This window comes from Agelaius phoeniceus, chromosome 1 (genome assembly GCF_051311805.1).
Source record: "Agelaius phoeniceus isolate bAgePho1 chromosome 1, bAgePho1.hap1, whole genome shotgun sequence".
Lineage (NCBI taxonomy): Eukaryota > Metazoa > Chordata > Aves > Passeriformes > Icteridae > Agelaius > Agelaius phoeniceus.
In genome coordinates this window covers 56,938,455-56,960,889 of record NC_135265.1, presented here as the reverse complement: position 1 = coordinate 56,960,889, position 22,435 = coordinate 56,938,455, and the positions used below count along the sequence as shown (strand labels likewise).

The 22,435-nt window shown below is 37.9% G+C and overlaps 1 protein-coding gene across 2 annotated transcripts in view; it reads right to left on the bottom strand.

The window, feature by feature from the left end:
- The window catches only part of RAMP3 (receptor activity modifying protein 3), a 147,159-nt gene that overhangs the window by 12,377 nt on the left and 112,347 nt on the right, over positions 1–22,435 (bottom strand). The window contains exon 4 of one of the 2 annotated variants that reach the window (XR_013182594.1): positions 4,848–4,942. The exons of the other annotated variant lie outside the window; for it this stretch is intronic. The gene's annotated coding sequence lies outside the window, so the exon portion shown is untranslated. The remainder of the gene's footprint in view (positions 1–4,847; positions 4,943–22,435) is intronic. 2 annotated transcript variants of the gene reach the window in all.

Here is a 22,435-nt window from a genome sequence, read left to right as displayed (position 1 = left end):
TGTAAGCTCCTGCATCTGTGTCAGGGCAATCCCAGGCTGGGCACTCAGGGAATTGAGAGTGGCCCTGTGGAGACAGACTTGAAAAAGCAGGTGAATGAGAAATTGAACATTAGCCAGAAATGCGCACTTACAGCCCAAAAATCCAACTGCATTCTGGGCTGCATTACAAGCAGTGTGGCCAGCACGTCTAGGGAGGTGATTCTGCTCCTCTATCTGCTTTGGTGAGACCCCACCCAGAATGCTGCATCCAGCTCTGAGATCCCCAGCACAGGAAAGACACAGACCTCTTTGGGCAAATCCAGAGAAAGGTTGAGCATCTTTCCTATGAAAATAGGCTGAGAAATTTGGGCTGTTCAGCCTGGAGAGGAGATGACTCCAGGGAGACCTTATAACTTTCCAGTACCTAAAGAGGACCTACAAGAAAAATGGGAAAGGACTTTCTATCAGAAAGTGTAGTGACAGGACAAGGAGTAATGGTTTTAAATTGGAGAAGGTAGATTTAGATTAGATATTAGGAAGAAATTCTTTACAGTGAGGGTGGTAAGGCACTGCATGCATTTTCCAGAGAAAAATCCCTGTTAGTGGATTTTTAGTGGTTAGTCCCATCCCTGTTAGTGTTCAAGACCAGGTTAAATTGTGTGCTGAACAACCTGGTCTAGTGTAAAGTCTGTCTGCCCACATCACTAGAAGTAGGTGACCATTGAAACTAGAGGGTCTTTAAGATCCCTTCCAACCCAATCAATTTTAATATTCTATTCTATGTTTTTAATTACTCTAAGAGGAGGAAAAGAGTCACTTAAATATGTGAACAACACAGATACTATGTTTACTGGAAGTTATATGTTGTCAGCTTCTACAGAGACATGAAAATATTGTTTAGAAAGTTGAATAATTCAATTTTACTCTAGACTGAAGTACATAGACCTTTTTGTTAATGTTGCAAAAGCATTATGAAGAAGTGTTCTGAATTAGTTTTCTTCTAAAGTGCTACAACTCAAAAGTCGTCTGGCCTGCAGCAGTTGGTGAAACATACTTGTTCCCTTTTATTCAGACCTATAAGAGAGCTATAAAGTTGTGAAACATTAAAAAGAGTAGAATTCACTTCTCTTTTTTTGGAGATTACAAATGGGAGGACATTTTCCCATATACAAAGAGCAGCAGGTAACCTCTTCCATGTCCCACATACCACAGGAATGTCATCTGACATGCTCTAGTCTTGAAGTCAACAACTAAGGTACTCCTTACAGCATGCAAGTAAGAGGAAAAAGACAATAATTCCTAGAAATGCATCAGATTCTTAATTTGAAATTCTTTTTTAGAAACTTCAATCTGTGTAGAGCTAACTGATTTATTTTGAAGATTTTTTTTTTCTTCCTCCTCAAACTCTACTTTATTACTGCAATATGTTCTTTACATGCATGGAAGAAATAAGGGAGAGGGAATCAACTAAAGAAATTATCTTCTTTCATTTTTAAGGTTTTAAGCAAATCTCACAAGAAAGTAAATATACCACAAAGCATTTGCTAAGAGCTAGCTAGGTGGAAGCAGGCAAGTGCTAACTAGCTTTATGATCTTTTCAGTATGTGGAAAACCAGTGAGAATGTAGATATTTACCACCGTGAAAGGAATGAGTGGATATTTTTACATTCAGATATCTAGGAACAGTTAGACTCTGTAATACATAGTGGCAAAGACAGCTTCCTTAATTTAGTATATCTTTTCAAATCAGATTATGTTCTGCACGGCAAAATTCCCTTGACTCCTTCAAAACCTGTGCAAAAACATTAATGTGCCAAGATATTCAGAGATCTAGTTAATTAATTTGAAAGGCCTACTTTTGGAAACCCATTATCTGTAAAAGGTGATACTAAACAGATTTAACAAGTATACAAATAGATAATTGCAGGGATGATAGACTGCTGTTACAAAGTCCTAATGTCAGAGAGATTTTTCTTCATTGATTTACCCAATAGCTGAATCATTTTCTCAGACTGAATATTTCTAAAGGAATATGACAGGTGAGCAATACCATGCCAGGTATCAGGTCTTACATCTGTGCATTTGCCTCCTCATAGGTGATCATCAGCAGAACAAGATAGGGAATAAATGTACATTTGCATTGTTCAGCATACCTTGTGCTGATTTGGCTACATATTTTAACTGCAATATGTAGGGCTTGCTCACTACAGAGACTTTAGTCTCAAAAATACCCATGGGACTCTGAGAAAAATAGAAATCAAATAAGTTAATGAAGAGAATTTTGCAGGTAATGGACAAGGACATAGTAGTAACAGCATTTCCACATTAAAAAAAAAAAAAAACTGAGAAAGCAGCATCCTTCTCCACAAACTCTCCTGCATTCTGTTTCCTCACTCCTTAAACATAAGCAATGCTTTTAATTCCAGCAGCCTACTCTTTCACAATATAAAATTAATGGAATTCTACTATTTTCTGCAAAACAGATATATAAAAGAGTGTATTTTTCTCAGATTCATATGAGAAAAGCTCCACTAAACAACAAAAGATTCAGTGATTCTACACTGTGGTACACAGCAGATGATTGACATGGGTTATCGAACTGCAGTGCAACCACTGCAACTATGGCTTCATAGCTGCTTCTTTGAGTTCATCCAGTATTATCTGATCTGCCGGATAAAAGTTAATAAGAATATTTCACAGAATAATACAGAAAAAAAAACCTAACACTAACACTAAACCTAACCCGAACACAAAGCCAACCCCTAAACTGAATCCAAAACATAAACCTAAGCCTAACCCAAACCCTAACCCTAGTCCAAACAGTAACCATAGCCCGAACCGTAGACATAGACACTAACCATAACACAACCGTACCCCTAGCCCTAATCCTAACACTAAACCTGAATGTAATCCTAACCCTAAACCAAACTCAACCCTAAACTGAATTGAAAACCTAAACCCTGACCCAAACCGTAACCATAGCCAAACAGTAATGCTAACCCTAACCCTAAGGCTAAACATAACCCTGAACCAATCCAAAACCCTAGCCCAAAGACTAATCCTAAACCATACCGTAAAGCTTGCCCTAACCTTAAACCAAACGCTAACCATAAACCTAACCCTAGCCCTAACCCTAACCCTAAACCTAAACCTCTCCTGAAGCCTAACCCTAACACTAGCCCAAACCCTAACCCCAAGCCTAGGCCTAAGCCTAAATCCTCAACCTAATCCTAAACCTAAGCCTAAACCTAAGGCTAAGGCTAATGCTAAGCAAATCTCACAAGAGATTTGATAACCTAACCCTAGCCATAATCATAACCCTAACCATAACCCAACCCTAACCCAAACTGTAACACTAACAACGCTAACCATAAACCTAAACCAACCCCTAAACTGAATCCTAAACCTTAACCTAAGCCTAACCCTAACCCAAACCCGAAACATAATCCTAAACCTAAACCAAACCCAACCCTTAACCTGAGTACTAAACCTAACCCTAAGCCTAAACCCTAAACCTAACACAAATTTTACACAGATCCTAAACGTAATCCCAACTCTAAACCAAAGGCAAACTTAAACTGAATCCTAAACCTCAGCCTAAAGCTAAGCCAACGCCTTAAAATAAGCCAACGCCTAAACCTATGACCAAACATAACCCAAACCCAACCCAAACCCTAATCCTAACACTAACCTAAAATATGACCCTAAACCGAAACCAAACACAACCCCAAAACTGAATCCTAAACCTAATTCTAACCCAAACTGTAACCCTAGGATGAACTGTAACTCTAACCCTACCCCTAACCTTAAATATAATCCCAAATCTAAACCAAACCCAGTCCCTAAACTGAATCCTAAACCTAAGCCTAACCCTAAGCCTAACCCTAAGCCTAACCCTAAACCTAAATCTGAGCCTAATCCTAAACCTAAGCCTAACCCTAAACCTAAAACTAAGATAAACCCTAACCCTAATCTGAAACGTTACCCTAACCCAAAACCACAGCCAACGCCTAAACTGTTTTGTAAACCTAAACGTAACTAGAAACCAAACCGCAACCCTAAACCTAAGCCTAGCCCTAACCCTAACACCTACCCTAACACAAACCCTAGCCCTAATCCTAGCCCTAATTCTAAACCTAAACCTAACTCTAACCCAAACCCTAACCTAACCCTAACACAACCGTAACCCAAACTGAAAACCCAACACTAACGATAACCCTAACCTAACCCTGAATGTAACCATAATCCTAAACCAAAACCAACCTCAACACTGAATCCTAAACCTTAACCTAAACCGAATCCAAACCCTAACCCTAATCCTAACCCTAACCTAAAAAATGATCCTTAACCTAAATCAAACACAACCCCTAAATTGAATCCTAAACCTAAACCAAGCCTAACCCCTATACGGCATCCTAACCCAAACCATAAACCAAGCTCAAACCCTAACCCAAATACTAGATGTAATCCTAAACCTAAACCAAACCCAACACCTAAACTGAATCCTAAACCAAAACTTAAAACTAAGCCTAAAACTAAGCTCAAGCCTAAGACAGAACCTAACCCTAACCGTAACCCTAACCCAACCCTAAACCCTAATCCTAACCCAAACCCTAACCCTAACCCTTACCTTAAGTGTAATTCCAAATCTAAACAAAATCCAATCCCTAAACTGAATCCTAAACCTAAAACTAAGCCTAAACCTAAGCCTAAGGCAACCCCTAGCCCTAACACTAACCCTAAACCGAAATGTTGTCCTAAACCGAAACCAAAGCCGACACCTAAACTGAATTGTAAACCTAACCCTAACCCTGACCCTAACCCTTACCCTATTATAAGTAAAAATTTGTAACACTGTTTATACTTGCCTTTTTTAAAATTCTTCTTCAAGAGGAGGAGGTTCTTCAGTCCCTTCATCATCTTTGTGGCCCTTCAATGGACTCTCCAGTATGTCCATGTGTTGCTATAGGACACAAAAGAACACAAGCACACAACACTGCTCTCAAGGCTAAGAAAAAGGGAAGTTTATTTTCAGACTCCATCATTTATAGTTTTCTAAGAGTTACAGTGGATTGGAGGGTGACAGTGCCACCTCTCCAATGACACTGGACAAACCAACAGTCCATCAACTTTCTCTTCCTCCATAAAGGAATGCAAAACAATGAGTTATTTACAGAAAGTGTGTGAGCAAGTTCACTACAAGAATGTCAACATCAGAAGGCTTAGAAAATTTAAAAAAACCAGAGTGATATCCATGCCTTCCTCTTTTTGGGGAGCCTAGTACTGGACAGAGCACTCTACATGTGGCCTCACCAGTGCAGAGCACAGGAAGAGGATGACCTCATTTGACCTGCAGGCAGCACCCATCTTAGCTCAGCCCCAGACACTCTTGTTCTCTTGTTGCTGCAAAAGTGCATTTCTGCACTCATTCATTACATTTAATTATTATAATTCCTCAATATCTTTTCTCCATTGAAAAATCATGACAAATTGCAGAGTAGTACATATCTACTTATCAGCAACAGCCTTTCTTAGAGTAGGCAGAGAGCCTGAAGTGTCATGGGGGCTGTTCTGTGAGGTGGAACTTCTCTACAAGCTACATGTACCACAAGGATATTCTGATGCACAATAATCTGAATGCAACAAACACCTTGGACCTACATTCTGCTTAGCAATATTTTAGCTTGCATTAAAAACATAGAGTTGGTACCTAATTTGTACTTTACTTAATTTGTAAATGTTAGTCTTTTAACATTTGTTAGACTTTTTGACATTTTAGACTTGTTGACTTTTTGATACTTAATTGTGAAATCCCACTCCAAAATAATTAGTTCTGCCAAATTTTAATTTGCTCATTAATCTTATCTGAAGAATTTCTGCTATGTAAATAAAGAAAGAGGCTTATTTTTTGTAGAATTTTCAGTGGTGTATTACAGATAAGCCTTCTAAAATCATTGTGGATGTTTAGGAATATTGAGGACATTATTCATTCTGAAATATAGTTTAATAAGAAATTGCTACTTAATGGAAGCTTAAATGATCTTTGTTAACCTATTTTGATGACTCAGAAATAAATGACCTTTCATGAAACATCTCTGATGTAGTGTTCCATGGTCTGTTGTTATATTTAATGGTTTAGAGTCTAATGGAATGTAGTTCCAAAAATTTTAGGTGGAAAATCTCAGGTAATCCCTACAAAGGAGATGATGCAGAGGTTTTAAGTACCCAGATCTATAATCTTCCTGTGAGTGAATATATTTCCAGCCAGAATTTCCACTAGTGTTATTAGGAAAAAATTATGAAAGTAAAATTTTACTATTGTATAAACATTTATTAAGACATCTACCCACTACAGTTTGGAATGTCTAAAAAAAAGAAAAAAAAATCCATTTTCTAAAGCAACTAAATAAAGGCAATACAAAAATCTGAGTTCAGTTACAAGCTGGAAGAATTAATTTTATCATTCTATTCAGTGGTATTTAATTGATTCAGACTTTCTCGCCACCACTTTCCTCAGCAAACAGAAAACTTGCAATAGAGATAACCAGAGATTTGTGACCTTCTGGAGACTTTTGCACACAAGACATGACTTTTGGTACAATGGTGGAGGTACTTATTTAATATTAATTTAATCATTATTATGCTGGATTGAATAGGTAAAGACACTACTGCAGCATTTTACAGGAAAAAAAGATTAGCCATTGATTATATTGTTAGGATTGCTTTATTTTAAGTTCTGAGTGCCTGTATATCATGCTTGACTATTAAATTAGTAATTAAATAAAATTAAACTACTAAAGTAATTAAAAGTAATCAAAATCACTAAGTAAGTTTGCCAATGACACTAGACTGGGAGGAGTTGTCAGCTCCCTCAAGGGCAAGGAAGCCCTGCAGAGAGACCTCAACAAATTAAAGAGATGGGCAATCACCAGCTCTATGAAGTTCAACAAGGGAAGTGCTGGATTCTCACCTGGGATGGAGCAGCTCTGGAGGTATGCATGAACTGGGGAACAAGAGGCTGGAGAGCAGCCCAGCAGTAAGGGACTTGGGGGTCCTGGTTGACAGAAAGCTGAGTGTGAGTCAGCAATGCCCTGGCAGCCTGGAGGGCCAGGCATGTCCTGTGGTGCATCAGGCATAGCATCACCCCCTGGACAAGAGAAGGGATCATCCTGCTCTGCTCTGCATTTGGGCTACCTCACCTCAAGTCCTGGGGACAGTTTTAGGCACCACAAGGTAAGAAAGATATAAAGCTGTTAGAGAGTGTCCAAAGGAGATCTGTGAAGACAGTGAAGGACATTGAGGGGAAGCTGTGTGAGGAGCAGCTGAAGGGACTTGGTCTGTTCAGCCTGGAGAAGAAGAGACTGAGGGGAGACCCCATCAGAGTCTGCAACTTCCTTGTGAGGGGAAAGCAGGTGCTGATCTCTTCTCTGTGGCGACCAGTGACAGGACTCAAGGAAATGGTGTGAAGCTGTGCCAGAGGAGATTTAGGTGGGATGTCAGGAGAAAGTTTTCACCCAGAGGGTGGCTGGACACTGGAACAGGCTTTCCAGAGAAGTGGTCACAGCACCAAGCCTGACAGAGTTCAAGAACTGTTTGGACAACCCTCTCAAAACACATGATGGGATTCTTGGGGTATCATGTGCAGGGACAGGAGTTACACTCAATGAGCCTCATGGGTCCCTTCCAACTCAGAATATTCTATGATTCTATGAAAATGAAAAATAATTGAATTTATCTTTGGTGGATTTGAATCATGAGTTTTTAGGTACTAAAGCTAAAAAAATAGCAAAGTATTTCTGATAAAGATTGGTTCCAATGATAAAGTTCAAATAGTTTCTGCTGACTTCTTAAAAGTCAGAGGATTTAAGCATTTTTGATCTGATAGCAGCTCTATCTACCATTTTGTGCAACATTTTCCTTTAATCAGGTGGCAGGTTTGTTACTAAGAACCTCTACCATTTTGCAAAAAGATACATGACAAGAGTTAATTTATTAAATAGTTTGATTGCATAACATAGTCTCATGGTTAACATCAAGTAACACTCACTACTAGTACAATAGAACATTTTTGGCATGAAAACTTTATTAGTGTTTAGTACCACTAGCAGTGAAGACAGCAATAGTGGAAAAGAAAATGTGTAGGACCTTAGTCCCTACACAAAGTCATGCTGCGTGACAACATAGCTGTCTGTCTCAGAGTCTTTGAGAGAGCGGGCTCTTTTTGCCAATGCCCTGGAAGGGACTTATGCATAATGCTACTTTTTTATTTAGCAAAAAAAAACCAGTTTACTTTAGGCCTGGCAAGGCCAATTATATTTTTGTGATTTGACATTTATTTACCACAACATTTTCCCTTTTATTTAGGCTAAAAATCATCTGACTCAACAGTTCTTTATAGATTAAGATCTCATTCTGGAAATTTATATAGAACTTAATAAAACAAGCTGTGGTCCTTGTCGAGAGTTTAGTTTATCCTAAAAAATGCATCCGGCAAATGGCTTCATCGGGTAAGAGAGATATCTGTGTTTTGAAACTATCACATCCACAAGTTGAAAGTTACTTAACTTGCCTTCCTGCAACTCCTTATTTGCCCAGGCAACAGGACAGAGAAGACAAATGGCATTCCCCAAAGTCTTGCCAACATGACCAGAAAATATCCTTCCTTTTCAGACAGAATATCTCAGACAAAGCAGAACCTCTTTTTGCCACAAGAAATCCATCCTGAACAAATGTTTACATATTTAGCTTTTAAAGTAGAGTAAACCAAAGGGCTAGCTGTGATGTAAGAGCTTTATCTCCAGCAGAGAATGACATCAGTTAAAGCAATGTTACCATGCCGGCAGCTTAAAGTTTCACTTCTGCAGCAAAGGGTTAATAACTTGAATTTTTTTGCTATTGGTGAAACTTTGTACAATAACTCAAGAAAATAATCCATAAATAAATTGAAAAGGAATTGTTACCAGTGCACAGTTTATAGACCTGTGTTTAGAATGGTTTATTTTCATGATTGTTGCATCCTGCACATGACCTAGGAGGATATCTGCAGAGGTCAGTCACAGTAAATGTTAGAGATAAAAATGGATAAGTATGCACAGTTCTGACACAGAAACAAAAGGGTAAAAACTGGGAATTTAGGGAGCCTTGAAGTTCGGACTGAAGTAGACTGAGAGTAGGCTTTGTTTGGGATCACTGATACAGAACATCATAAAACTGTAACAATTTAATTTATAATGCTTTCCTCCATGTTATAGAGAATGGGGATCACTAGACCCATGTGAATAGCAACAATGAGATACCTGGCCTCTGTCTTATAAGTATCGACCATCTGAACAACAAAATGAGGCTGGGCATCAGACATTCTGTGGCACAACTGACTTTTGCTTCTACCCGTTGGAAGATTCAAACAGCATAGAACTCACAGAAGGCAAGGCTATAAAGCTATATAAATTGTTACGGCAAAGGAAAATTGCCAGTCATTATAGGCTTTTACTATTTTAGGTAAAAGCCCCAAATCTATCTTGTAGCTGTGGCTATGCATTCTCAAGCACACAGCCTAGTGTGAGATGGGAGATATAAAATTTCATAATCTCATGGTGATTTCAGTTGTGTGGCATCCTTGAGAATTATTATTTTATTGTCTTCTCCTGCAAGACAACAGTATTTTCCCTGCACATAGACAACACAGCACTTAGGTCCTAGGTACAGGTCCTTTTTTCTGGGGTCTACCTCCTGTGCTTTCTCCTGCTTTCAGTACCTACTGAAATTTGTCCATCCTTGACTGAGTTTTTATGGACACTGTTTGGGGATGGGGAGACAAAACTGAACTTTATAAGCTTTCTGTATTTAGAATGGTTTATTTTTAATGACACCTACATCCTGCCTATAAGAGGATAGATCAAAGTGGATCATTATTTTCCAGATTTTTATTTTACAGACACTGCAAGTTGAACTGACTTGTTCCTACTCTTGTCATCACCTGGTTTACAGCTGGAGAATATTAGATCAGTTTCTGTAAGGTCACCATATGTATTCCTAGCAATCATTACCTTCCTGAATTTTGTATAGCTTGTTGACTAGATAAAATAAACTAAAATTCATCCTTTTCACTTTATGAAATAGCCCTCCTTTCTACATCTTAAAATATTCCTACACATTAGAAATGGAAAGACATTGCAAAGTGTACATTGAAATAATTAGAAATTTTGATATTTTTATCAAAGTCATAATTATGACTGAAAAATGCTGTAATGTTTTCATATACTTTATCTTGTACTAAAACAGTGCTCTAGGGAATGCACCCATGAACATGAATGATGGTTATTTGACTAGAAGTAGTATTTTTTTGGTCACAAAATATCTAGCTTTTAAGTCATGCATATATAATTTTCCTTTTCAACCTAGAATGCTCTGAGGAAAAATGAAACAACCAAAAAACAACAACAACAACAAAAAACCAAAGAAAAACCAAACCAACCCAACTCCACCAAACAAAAAACCCAACCAAAATAAGGTTATTTTTCCTCTTTTCTTTTGTGGACAAATAGACACATGCTTTTAAAATTCTTACACCTTCTATATGCTGGATGCACGTAGATATCCTTGGTTCATTTCACATGCCTTGCACAAGCAAGGCAGCCAAAAGGAAATATTTTAATATAGATACAAGCAACAGGGCAGCACGTACATGTCTTCAAAGATTCTACTCCTGAGTTAACCAGTGCCCCAGAGGTGGAAGTAGCATCATCTAAAACATCCATAGCACAAGCAATTCAACCAGCTGGCAGACAGCCCTACTAGCACAATTACCCTTAAACAACACAATATATACTCTGCCAAGAGCAAGACTGAAGCCTAGAGCAGGTGTTAAATGGCTGATTTAGCTAAATCCGCCATCTCAGAGTATCTGTGCTGAAACTACTAAATGTCTTTGATCATCTTTTCTACATCATGTGAAATTTAAGAGACATGAGAATGTACTGCAAATTAAACACAGGGAAGGTTCTGAATCTAAGCACTTCTCTTTCTGACAGTATTTAGACTGAATAGTTCCTTTCTCAGGAACTCAGACAACTGTTGAAAGCTATTTACACATTCATTCAAAATCTTATGTGCTAAAAGAAAATACAATTTATTCTATTATTAGCTGAAGCTGTCAGAAGAACATCCAGAGGAGAACAGAAACTCTTTTCATTGCCTCCATCTGGCAACATGTACATGCTCATGAGACAAAAGAAGAATTTGGGAGACCACTACCCAAATTGTTAACAACTCTCAGGGACTGAGGAGTGCAGCCACATCTGTTCTGCTCATCACCTTCGAATCTTGTCTCTGTACTTCTGCTGAAACAGCAGGGAGATGCTACAGAAATCACATGTGCCTGAGCAGAGAAAGACAAGAGATGAAGAAGGGACTGAGGAGAGGGAGAGCAGCAGGACCTATAATGGAGAAAGACTGAGATCCCAAAGAAGTCAACATGGTTTTGTGAAACTAAATTGAATCCAAAGCCTCGTGCCACCCCAGCTTCGGCCAAACCTTATTAGGCAGAAAATTATTCCCTGGAGCAATCACCATGTGCTGCTACTGACATCTCAGGGGCAAAAGCCTTCCAGTGATGAAGATGAGGTTCCCTCATGCTTCATTTGTGAAGCTTCTTCACCTGCCATTCTTCCTTATATAAACTTGAAATCACTAAAATAGATTGTTCCTTTTATTTTGCTTATTATCATTATTATAATTTGCCTCCCTAATTAATGTTCCTGTGCTGAAATGGATGGTGGCATTCCTGAATAAATCAGCAAAAAATACCTCCTGCTTCACAGCTGCATTTAGATCACATTTCTGAGTTTATGAGAGTGGGTGACTTGGAGAACTATAAAGAAAAGTTTAATTGTTTTCAAATTTGAAAATAATGGGAACTTGAATCATCCCTCCATAAACTGACTTTTTGCTACTTTTTTCCTAACAAATCTGCCAAGTTTTTCAGTGCTGTTTCTTTAAAGCATTGAATTTGTTACAAAACAATAAAATTAAATTAAGTGACTATAAGCTTTTTCAGTAAAAAAAAATCTTGCTCCAGAATTAAAGTTGTGGTGTTTGTTTTGATCCTTAAATATGCACTTGCACATCTTTTTGTGTACTGCCAAAACAAGCATGAATGCAAATATCATGTGTTGCTAAGCAGAGCACATAGTAATGGAAGCCTACCTCCTCTTTTAAGAGAATCAAATTTCAGAGGTTTCTTCCTAAAAAATTATATGTTGCATGAGGTATTGTTCAAAAAACCATGCCATTAACTGTGTAGTGGTGAGATTGAGTAAGTGTCTCCCCAGCCCTGGTGATGAATTCTGTATTTCTCTCAAAAGTCATGCAGCTACTAGGTGGGACCTGGAAGGAAAGATGGACTCATTTTTATGCTCTTCTATACCTCTTGAACTTGCTCTTCAAGTTACCTTGCAAGACAGGAGGATCATGCTGCACAGTTGGGACAAATAAAATAAAGAGTATGCATGGGAAAAATGTTCTCAGCAGGCAGCAGCTGGGAATATAAACCACTGCTCCAACTGATCCTGTAACTGCAGGAAGATAGTACACAAGCAGGACACAAAGCCAATGAAAAGAGGAAACAATAGTATGTTTGAGTTGGCTAGAGTTTTGCTGAAGAGAGGGCTCTCATCCTCCACTTCTTCTCTCATTTCTGAGGCTGATTAAGGAAATCTGTCCTTGGGTGAAAAGAGCAACTCCCTTTGCTCTCAAAGAAACAAATACTGACCAAGCCTTTCCAATCAAAGTTTATGGAAAATACTGAAACTTGATTTATTCCATTTGCAAGCTCTGCTCATGAGGTTTCCTTGTTTATGAACCACATTTGAGAGATTTAAATGCATAAATGTCACTATCTTCCTCGCTCTTACTTTCCATATGCTACAAGAACAATACAGAGGTATTACTACACTCTCAATTTACTTAATGCAATTACTAAATAAGTGTTCCTTAGAACTCCAGTGAGACTTCATTTAGGACTGCTGTGACAAAGCCAAGGCAAGAATAATTTTACAGAGGCAATCTGATATACTAAGATCAAGATTCAAAAATGGAGAGAGGAATATTGCAGACAGCTCTAACAATTCATAGCATAAGCAGGCTGTCTACTCAACAGCACCTCCTTAGAACAGATGTTCCTTGTACACAATTCACAGAGGTCAAGTTTTTCTCATTACACATTTTCAAGGACAAGGAGGGGTCCTGGCTGCAGACCAAGCTACAAGAACTCCAACTGCTTATCAACTCTGTTTGATGTGTTTTCTTTCATGTTGCAAAACCCACTAGCCTCCTACACACCCCCAGTATTTACATGGCTGTACCATACAACATTTCAAACACTTATGATGTTCACATCATTGGAGCACTCTCTTACAACCAATTATGTGAGATCCCTCTTGTGCTCCATCCATCTCTCCTGGATATTTCCTTAGCACTTCTGAATTTCAGTGTCTTTGATTCTCTCTCAGTAGAGTATGTGTTCCAATAAAACTGATATCCATGCTTTCTTTGGGCTGAGCCTAATGTAGCTGATTGTCTCATTCTGTGCATTTATATCCATAGTGTAATGAAAGGATTTCTTAGAGTTTTCTATGTATTGCTCCTTTCTCTTTTTCTCTCTCTCCTGTGCTTCACAACCCTTTCTGTTTTGCCTTCATTCTTTCCTCATTTATCTTCAGGTTCTCACCCAAACCTTCACCCTGGATCATCTGCTTTCCTGGTTACTTTGATTTTGTTTCATTTTCAAACTTCATTGATGTTTATCCCATTCTTACACAATTCTTGATCCCACTCCATCATGACAGGAGATTAAACACCTGACAGTACATAAATAAAAGGTAAAATATTTATCTAGACAGAAATTTCATTTCTCTGTCCCTCTTCCCTTCTCTGTGACTTTTGAAAATTTTCCTCATGTTAATGGCAACAAAAAACCTCTGTGAAATTGTTGCAATACGTGTCAATGTCAAGGTAACTGATATCAGGAAACAGTTGTAAAATTAGCTCTTGTGTTTCCTAACATCTATTTCCTAACATCTATTAATAGACCTAATTATTTTTGTATCCAAATGTGTTCATAAATGAAGCAAATGACACTTATTAAAGCACTTTCATATGAGGAAGCTATTTACCAAAATACTTTTTTCATATTTCTCCTTTTTGTAATTCCTTTTATTTAGCATCTTAAATGCAAGAATTCCTAATGCCATAAGGAATACATGGTTTAAATTGTTTGGCCAAATTCTGAGTGCTTGGCTCTTTCTTAATGACTCTTGACATCCCAGCTACTAAAGGTTATACTAAATACAAAATATCAGAGCACAGCCCAATAGATTGCTCTCAAAGTGTTTGCCCTCTACAGGCTATCATTACTGACCCAAAATAAACATACTCTGTATCTGCCTTGACAGAAAATACATTTAAAGTGTCCTGTTTATATGCTTTGATTTTGAGAACAAAAGAGTGTCCATGTAAATTCCTGTGTTTGTTTGACATACTTCCACACTAAACAGCCACACTGGTACAGAGTGAGACAGAAAAAAGAAAACAAGAAATATCTAAACAAAGCTGCCTTGTTTTTGAACCTGCATCCTTTTCTCTGTGGTCACAGTCTTCAAAAAGCAAAACACATAACCTGAGGACTTTATCCTTTAGTCCAGTGCTGTATACCACAAGCTGCTTTGAACCATAAGGAGGCAAATTCTAAACCCTGCCCCTCTCTTCATCCCTGTAAAAATCTATAGAGAGGACAGAAAATGCAGGAAGGGAAGTGACCTTTTACAATGACAAATCATCTAGAAATGCTGATATGGAAATCAATGCTTCACATTTCAGTGAAAAAGCACTTGTGGCTGCAATGCTTGAGACTTCATAGGAGCTAAATTTTGATTCTAAACCACAAAAGCTGTCATTTTCTTTTCCTACCCACTTCCCCAAGACAAAGAAAATCCCTAAAGGCTTCAATTACCTTTTCTCACACCACTGAAAATTCAGATTTTCAATCATCTGGCACCTGTACAAACCAGAGTGGGAGATTTTCAGGCATTTAGACACCAGTAGTTGCACAGTTTATGATAGCCTATTCCTCAGTGAAATACCAGTTGTTGACAGTGTCTATTAGCTAAATTCTTAATATTCTGGATTTCTTGAGCAAAGACTGGCAGGTTTTAAAGATTAGTTACACTTTTGCCTTCCTGGTGGGGATTACTATTTTACCTTCCCTGGTAGGTGAACACACCCAATATCAGCCTTCACTCTAGTTTCACTCTAGTGAAACATCAGTGGCACAGTGTTATTTTAATGACTGTGAGCAGCAAGAACTTCGGTAGATGACACATTTTCTCTCCTGCAAGATGTGTGTGGTTTGATGGGAGCAGATAACTCAGAATAAATGAGTTAGCAACTTTATTCACAAAATGTCAAGTGTCCAAAAACAGTGGTGCTAAGCCAATATAAATTCATTGTCATTGTATCCAAGTTTTTTTTTTTGTATTTTCAATTATTTATTTTTTTCCAATTCATTATTTGTTTTCTGTATTACTGGAGCTTTGAATAAAGAATGCTTAGGTTAATATTTTGTCCTCTAGGTCTGAGTCTAATGTGGCCTGCGTATACATTTATGTGTATTTTAAGAGTAGTGTGCAATCAAAAAGCAAAAATCAGTGAAAGACTTCATCCAAAGGCACTGAAAAATCAGGAGTTTTCCAAAGTGACCCTTATTTGCCCTCCAAAATTAATGGTAACCCTATTACCATTAATAATTAACTGTATCCTTGCTATACACCATGAAAATTATTTCCACTCACCTTATGGTATTTTTTTTTTCATTTCTTAATTTAGAAGATGCTAAATATCATTAGGTACAGATGAAAATTTCAGGCAGCGCACATCTGGCCCATGTGGCATGAGAAGTGACTGAGAAGTCAGACCACTCTCAGAACTGTACCAAGACAGGCCAAAAAGCAAGTCCCTTGTGACCAAAGCCACACAAAGTAAATGGCTTCCCACAGTCAGAGTTCAAACAAAACAAAAGAGTAAAGGTTCCTGGATAGTAACACTGTTTCTGTTGACATCTCTGCTGTACTATTTGATCACTAGAAAGTACCATGAGATTTCCCAGAGATAGATCATGTCTTAGTGACAGATCTGATAGTCAGTCATTATCTGGCAGTGTAAGCTGGAGGTGGTAGGCTGAAGAGAAGCAGACACTGTCACAATTTTCAGGAAGGAAAATACAAAAACTACTTCCTTTGCAGATGACTTGGAAAATAAAAAGATTTAGCAGGGAAGTTAACACTGAACTGCTAAAGTTCCTCTGCCAGGCCCTGACTGCGACCCCACTGCTGTCAATGTACTTCAGGAACTATGTGTTCTGTGTTCTGACAGAGATCAGATGTTCGAAATTAAGTTTAAAAGTTGCTGGCATCTGGTTTGCTCAGTGCTGTCAAATAGTAATGAAAATCTTCCCTTCCAGTGGAAAAATAGGGGTTTTTTGTCCATGAAAGTCCTTTATGTCCATGTAATGGACCTCTTTCTTTAAGACCTCTGTCATGGCCAATGTCTCACATTGCACATCTTCTCCTATCCTACTTTGAGCATGAAATTAATACTGTAGTATCCTGTAATAATTAAAGAAGCTAAGAAATCTGCCTCAGGATCTTCAAGTTTACTGTAAAAAAATTCCAGACTGGTTGTTTTGTTTGAATTTAAGGATCATAAAAAGGTATCATAAAGGTAAAGGTATCATAAAAGTAAATGTATCATAAAAAGTATCATCACCTCAGATGCCTCTTAAAAATAAATATTGTTTTACTGTAAGATAGCAAAAATATTCCAGACTTTTGGAAAAAATTGAAGATTTCACTGTTTTCTTTATCTAGTTATACATAAAATCATAGGATTATAGAATGGCCTGGGTTGGAAGTTATCTAAAAGATCATCTAGTTCCAATCCCTCTGCCAATTGCAGGGACAACTTTAACTAAACCAGGTTGCTCAAAGCTCCATCCAGCCCAGCCTTGACCACCAGGGGCGCATCCACAGTTTCTCTAGGCAATCTGTTCCAGTGCCTCACCACCCTCTTAGCAAAGAATTTCTACCTAATATGTAATCCAAAGCTATTCTCTGTAAGTTTAGAGCCATTCCTCCTTTTCCAGACACTATATGCTCTTCTAAATAGTCCCTCTATATCTTTCTTGTAGATTCCCTTCAGATACTGGATAGTTGGTTTTGGGGATCCAGAGCTGGATGCACACTGCAGGTGGGATCTCACCAGAGCAGAGTGGGTGAATCACCTTCCTTGCTCTGCTGCCCACACTGCTTTTGATGCAGCCCAGGATGTGATTGGCTTTCTGGGCTGCGAGTGTGTATTACTGGTTCATATTCCATTTTTTATCTGCCAGCAACCCTAAATGCTTCTTGGCAGGGCTGCTCTTGCAGCTTTCTGCTCATCACCCAGCCTGTACTTATTGCAGGGCTTGCCCCAGGTGCAACACCTTGCACTTGGTCTTAGAGAGCCTCATGCAGTTCCTATGGGCCCACTTCTGAAACATGTCCAGGTCCCTCAGGATAGCATCACATCCCTCAGGTGTGGCAACCACACCACTCAGCTTGGTGTCATCTTCAGACTTGCTGAAGGTACACTCAATTCCATCATCTATACCATTAATGAAGATACTAAATAACTCTGGTCCTAATTTGGATCCCGGAGGGACACTACTGGCACTGATGTCCATTGGGAGTCTGAGGCATTGACCACTACCCTTTGGATGTGACCATACAACTTTCTTATCCACCTCACAGTCCGCTCATCAAATCTGTCTCTCTCCCATTTAGAGAGGGGGGTATTATAGAAAATTCTGCTGAAGGCTTTACCAAAGTCCAGATAAATATCATCCACAGCCCTTCCTTTGCCCATTGACGTAGTCATTCCATCATAGAAGACCACTAGGTCTGAGTTTCTTCCACACTGTAATTAAACTATAATGTTATATAGACAGTTTCAATGGACGATCTTAGGTCAGTTTAGAAATGTTAGGAGGTGATCCAAGTTATGAATTTAATATCTGTAAAAAGGTAATTCATAGAGATGGTACTGCTGCTTCACGTACCTCACCATATCTGCATCTTGCCCACATCTTCCCACTTGCCCAGCTGTTGCTATTTTCTGTTCTTATCTCCTCTGCACACCTGAAACTGGGTGGAAGATTGGTCATTGCACCTTAGGTCAACTCAGCAGACCATGCAAAATCCAGCCATGTTTACCTCTAATGATGGGATTTTAATCCTGCTTCATCTTGCCTAGAGATAAGGAACAATCTGCTCCCAGTCACTTTATCATGACATTTCATTAATATCAACTGTAGAAATATACAGCTGTCTAGCCTTGCTAGGTACCACAGGTCTGTACAGACCCTGCTACTTGTTCTTCAGGATTGCCATAGCTCAACATTAAGAAGAGACATTTTTATTAAACGAAAGTCTGTCCTCTGCAGGCAAACATTTCCAGAGGAAGGAGCTATTTGTCTTTGCAACTAAAATGTTGACTTCCTTTGTCCTAGGAGTAATTTCATGGTTTTTTTCTACTAGCTTCTGTCTCCATGTTTCCTATTCCCTTAGAAATGAGTTGTCATTGAAAGTGCATATAAAATAATTCCATGAAGAACAAAGTAAAATAAGGTATCTTCCTAACCAGTCACTGTTAAAATCAAAGTAAGTCAAAACTCAGGTAGCATAAAAATCAAGCTGTTGTTCCCTTTCATTCATTAAACTCCTAATCTGTAAAAAGTGGTAGGGTCAATTTGTTTTCTGAATTCATAGTGACCTAATTAAAATTTCACAAATGATAACTTTGATTATATTGGATATCAATTCAGTATCTCACTCAAGGAAAAAGGTTGACATTGAATGCCACTTCCATTGACCATGAATAAATCTATATTTCTAGCATCAGTTCCAAGTAAATTATTTAGGGGAGCACAGATACTATAGCTAGTTGTTTTGTTCTTAACTTACAGCAACCTAAGGTAAAAGAGAGTCCACTTTAGGCTTACCTTTAAAATTTTATTAGTTATTTCAATGCTCTACTTTTAAAAAAAATTAAAAAGTTGAGCAATCTCATGTTTAATTTTGTTTCCAGCGAAACTAAAACACATCTTTCAATCACAACAGAATCAAAGCCAAATTGATTATTATACTGATTTCCTTTAGAAGCAAAGAAACTGTTAAATTTATATCCTTACAAATGAAATGGAAGATCAGGAATTTTATGGTGTTTTTTGTTACACAAATGTGATTAAACGCTAAATGTTTGGCAAAACACTGATTATGTGAATAAATAAATGGCCACTTTTAGTTACATACTAAAATGTATGTAGATTTTTTTCTGATTTCAAAGTTTTTGTCATACTATCAAAGAGCAGAAGCAGTGCTGTGAGTTACATGAACAATCAAAATAATGTGCAACAGCTGGAGTGACTTAAGTGTGCCTGGAAAGTGTTTGTCTTGACTATTGATGGAATACGGCAAGTAAATACAGCAGTTTAGAAGTGGTTAACTGGGCATTAAGCAAAAACTGTAGCTGGACATACATTCCAGATCCAGCTGAGCTGCACAAGACAGGACTTGTTCAGAAAAAGATACTCTCTCACATCAAGGCTGGCAGGCAGTCTTGAAAGGGCTCTAACTTTCATCCCACTGGATTAGTAAAGATTACTGGAATGTTTCAGCCAAATGTTCTCCCCGATGCTACTCATTTAAAAGAGGTTAGGAATCAGAATATATGTACAGTTCAATCTATTCACCATTGAGTGCTAAGCAAATTCCTTTTATGCACAGCCAATTTGTCTTTCTGGCAAACAAGTGAAACAGATACTCTGATTGAAACAGAAATTTTCAATCAGCTCTGCTTACTGCAACAAAAGGAGGGAAATCTCTTCTTATATTCCTGATTGTGCTTTCTTGCCTACAGTGTATATATATATATATATACATATATAAAAGATTTTCTCATGGTATATGTATATTTTTAACTCCTGTGTATTTTCAGAAACTAGGAATCAAGTACTGTTCCCATATTTTATTTAACACCAGAAAAATTGTTCATCTTATAAAGCTCTGCAAATTAATCAAGAAAGAAAGTCTTTGATACTGTTGGATACTTCCTCTTATAATTTCATTTCATAGCTGTCTAAAGGGTTTCACTAAATTGGTTCAAGACTAAAAGTCACTCAGATGATGCTCCAATGATCAGCCTAATTTGCTAAAGTGTTTTTCAATTTTAAATGCATTTCCAAGTATTGTGCAGAGAAAATTGCAGAATCTTGTTTATGCTCATTCATTCACCAGTAAACACTTTTCCCTGACTTCCTCTTCAATGATATCAATGTTTTGTTTTTCCTGAAGCACAGCATTTTAGAGTGAAAATTTATTTATTTACTATGAATAATCCTTTATAATTATCTTCTTTTTATATAGCAACAAAATACATATGTTGGATTTCCAGCTCTTTTTCCCTCCAAACACTTTCCAAAAGAGAGAAATGTGTTCCTCAACAGGAGCTGAAAGGCTTACTTTTTCACTTTAGACAGTGTCTTCATCTCTTTAGCTGTAACACAAACACCTTTTTTTGTGCTGTAGTGTGCAGTAGCTACCAGGATCCTTCAAATCCAAGTTGGACATGCATCATTCCTAGCTCTGACAGCACCACAATTCTTGCTCTCAGAAAGCCTCGTGGGAAGACTGCCTTCTTGGGGACCACAAAGTCTCATACCAGCCCTATCTCCCAGCTAGCATAGTCACAAAGAAACAAGACATGGTTTCTCAGGTCTAACCTCCCACATCCATAGTCAAAAAGACAAAAAGTCCACTAAAGTAGTCAGTGTGAAAATGGTCTGCTCCTTGATTTCAGATCCCAGGCTGCTGCATTCAGTAAGGTGAACATCAGGGGGACTTTGGCTTTTCTTTAGGTATCACTAAAGTAGTTGATGTCTAAATCAACTTGCACATAGGAAGGGTCCTTATCAAACAAACTGAGAATCAGAATATGTAGAATAATTTTTTATGCTTATTATTCTTCAACTACTCCTTCTTGTAAAAAATCAGTGTCAGATGCCTTCTTCTTGCACTTGTCCCTCTCCAGAAATACTTATGGGCTTCTCAGAAGCAGAAAGCTGCTTCTTCACCTCTGCTGTTAAGCATTTGGAATGTCTTTTCCAAAGTCTATCTCTGAATAGTGCAAATATTAATTTTTTTGTTTCGTCTGAATAGCAAGCCACATTTGTTTGTCCCTCTTCCCCTCCAAGGAGAAAGCAACACACAGAAAGAAAATAAGTTCACTCACTCAGAGGTTTTTCTTATGATGTTACTTTCTTGCTTTTAGAGATTGTACTAACAGTCATTTCTGAGGTGCTTTGGAGTCACAACAAATATCAAATAAAGAACAAAGCTTGTGAAACAAGCAAACAGAAGTTTTTTATTACCTCATCTTCATTGGTGTTACTAGTCATTATCACATATTATGAGAACATACTAGAAAAATAATGTTTTACAGCACTGTTCCTTGCCCACTGCCCTCTATTATAACTATATTTAACTGTATAAAATAAATACTGAAGCCTATCAATACCTGAGCTGTCCATTCACTGATTTGTTGGAAGTGCTGAACTTGTTTCTGACCTCCATCTATTTAACTTTTCAGTGTAATGTGGGTAGTTTGCAGACATTACCATAACAGAAAGAATAAGCATTCCTGACAAGGGAAATTGCTGGTTCAGAGTTGAGCCTGTTGAGCTACTGTAGGCTGGTGCTTAGGAATTCATTTCCAAGAACAGACATGTCAACAAAACCTAAGCGCTTAAATAAACAGAGGATGTAAAAATTATACAAATGAGGAATGTAAGTTCATTTACACAAAGGAATAAATATTGCTAGAGTATTTCGCAACTGTTGCTTCTAGTTAACTTTCATCAGAGCTAACACATGTGAAGGAACAAAGTGATGAGAATAAATTATCAGTTGAACTCTGAACTGAGAAGTCTTTAGTGCTATCCGCATTTCAGAGGAAACTCCTTGCACACATTTGGCAAATCTGTTAGAAAAACTTATCACATTCCTTGGACTTCCAAAAAGGTTATGAAAATCAAATTGAAATAATAATAGGAAAAAACACACTCTTCATAGAAACTTCAAAGCAGCAACAATTACAAAAAATTCCAAAAAAGATCACTATTCCTTGATCCCAACCTTCAAATCTAGGCTTCACAGGGTGTTTTAGGAGAGAAAGGCATCAGGACATACTGCAAACACTGCCATCTGTATTTCCCCTCTTGCCCACCTGGTTGGTGATCCAAAGCATACCCCCACCATACCATGATCACAAGGGACATTTCTCCTGCTGCCTCTGCCTTTCCTGACACTCA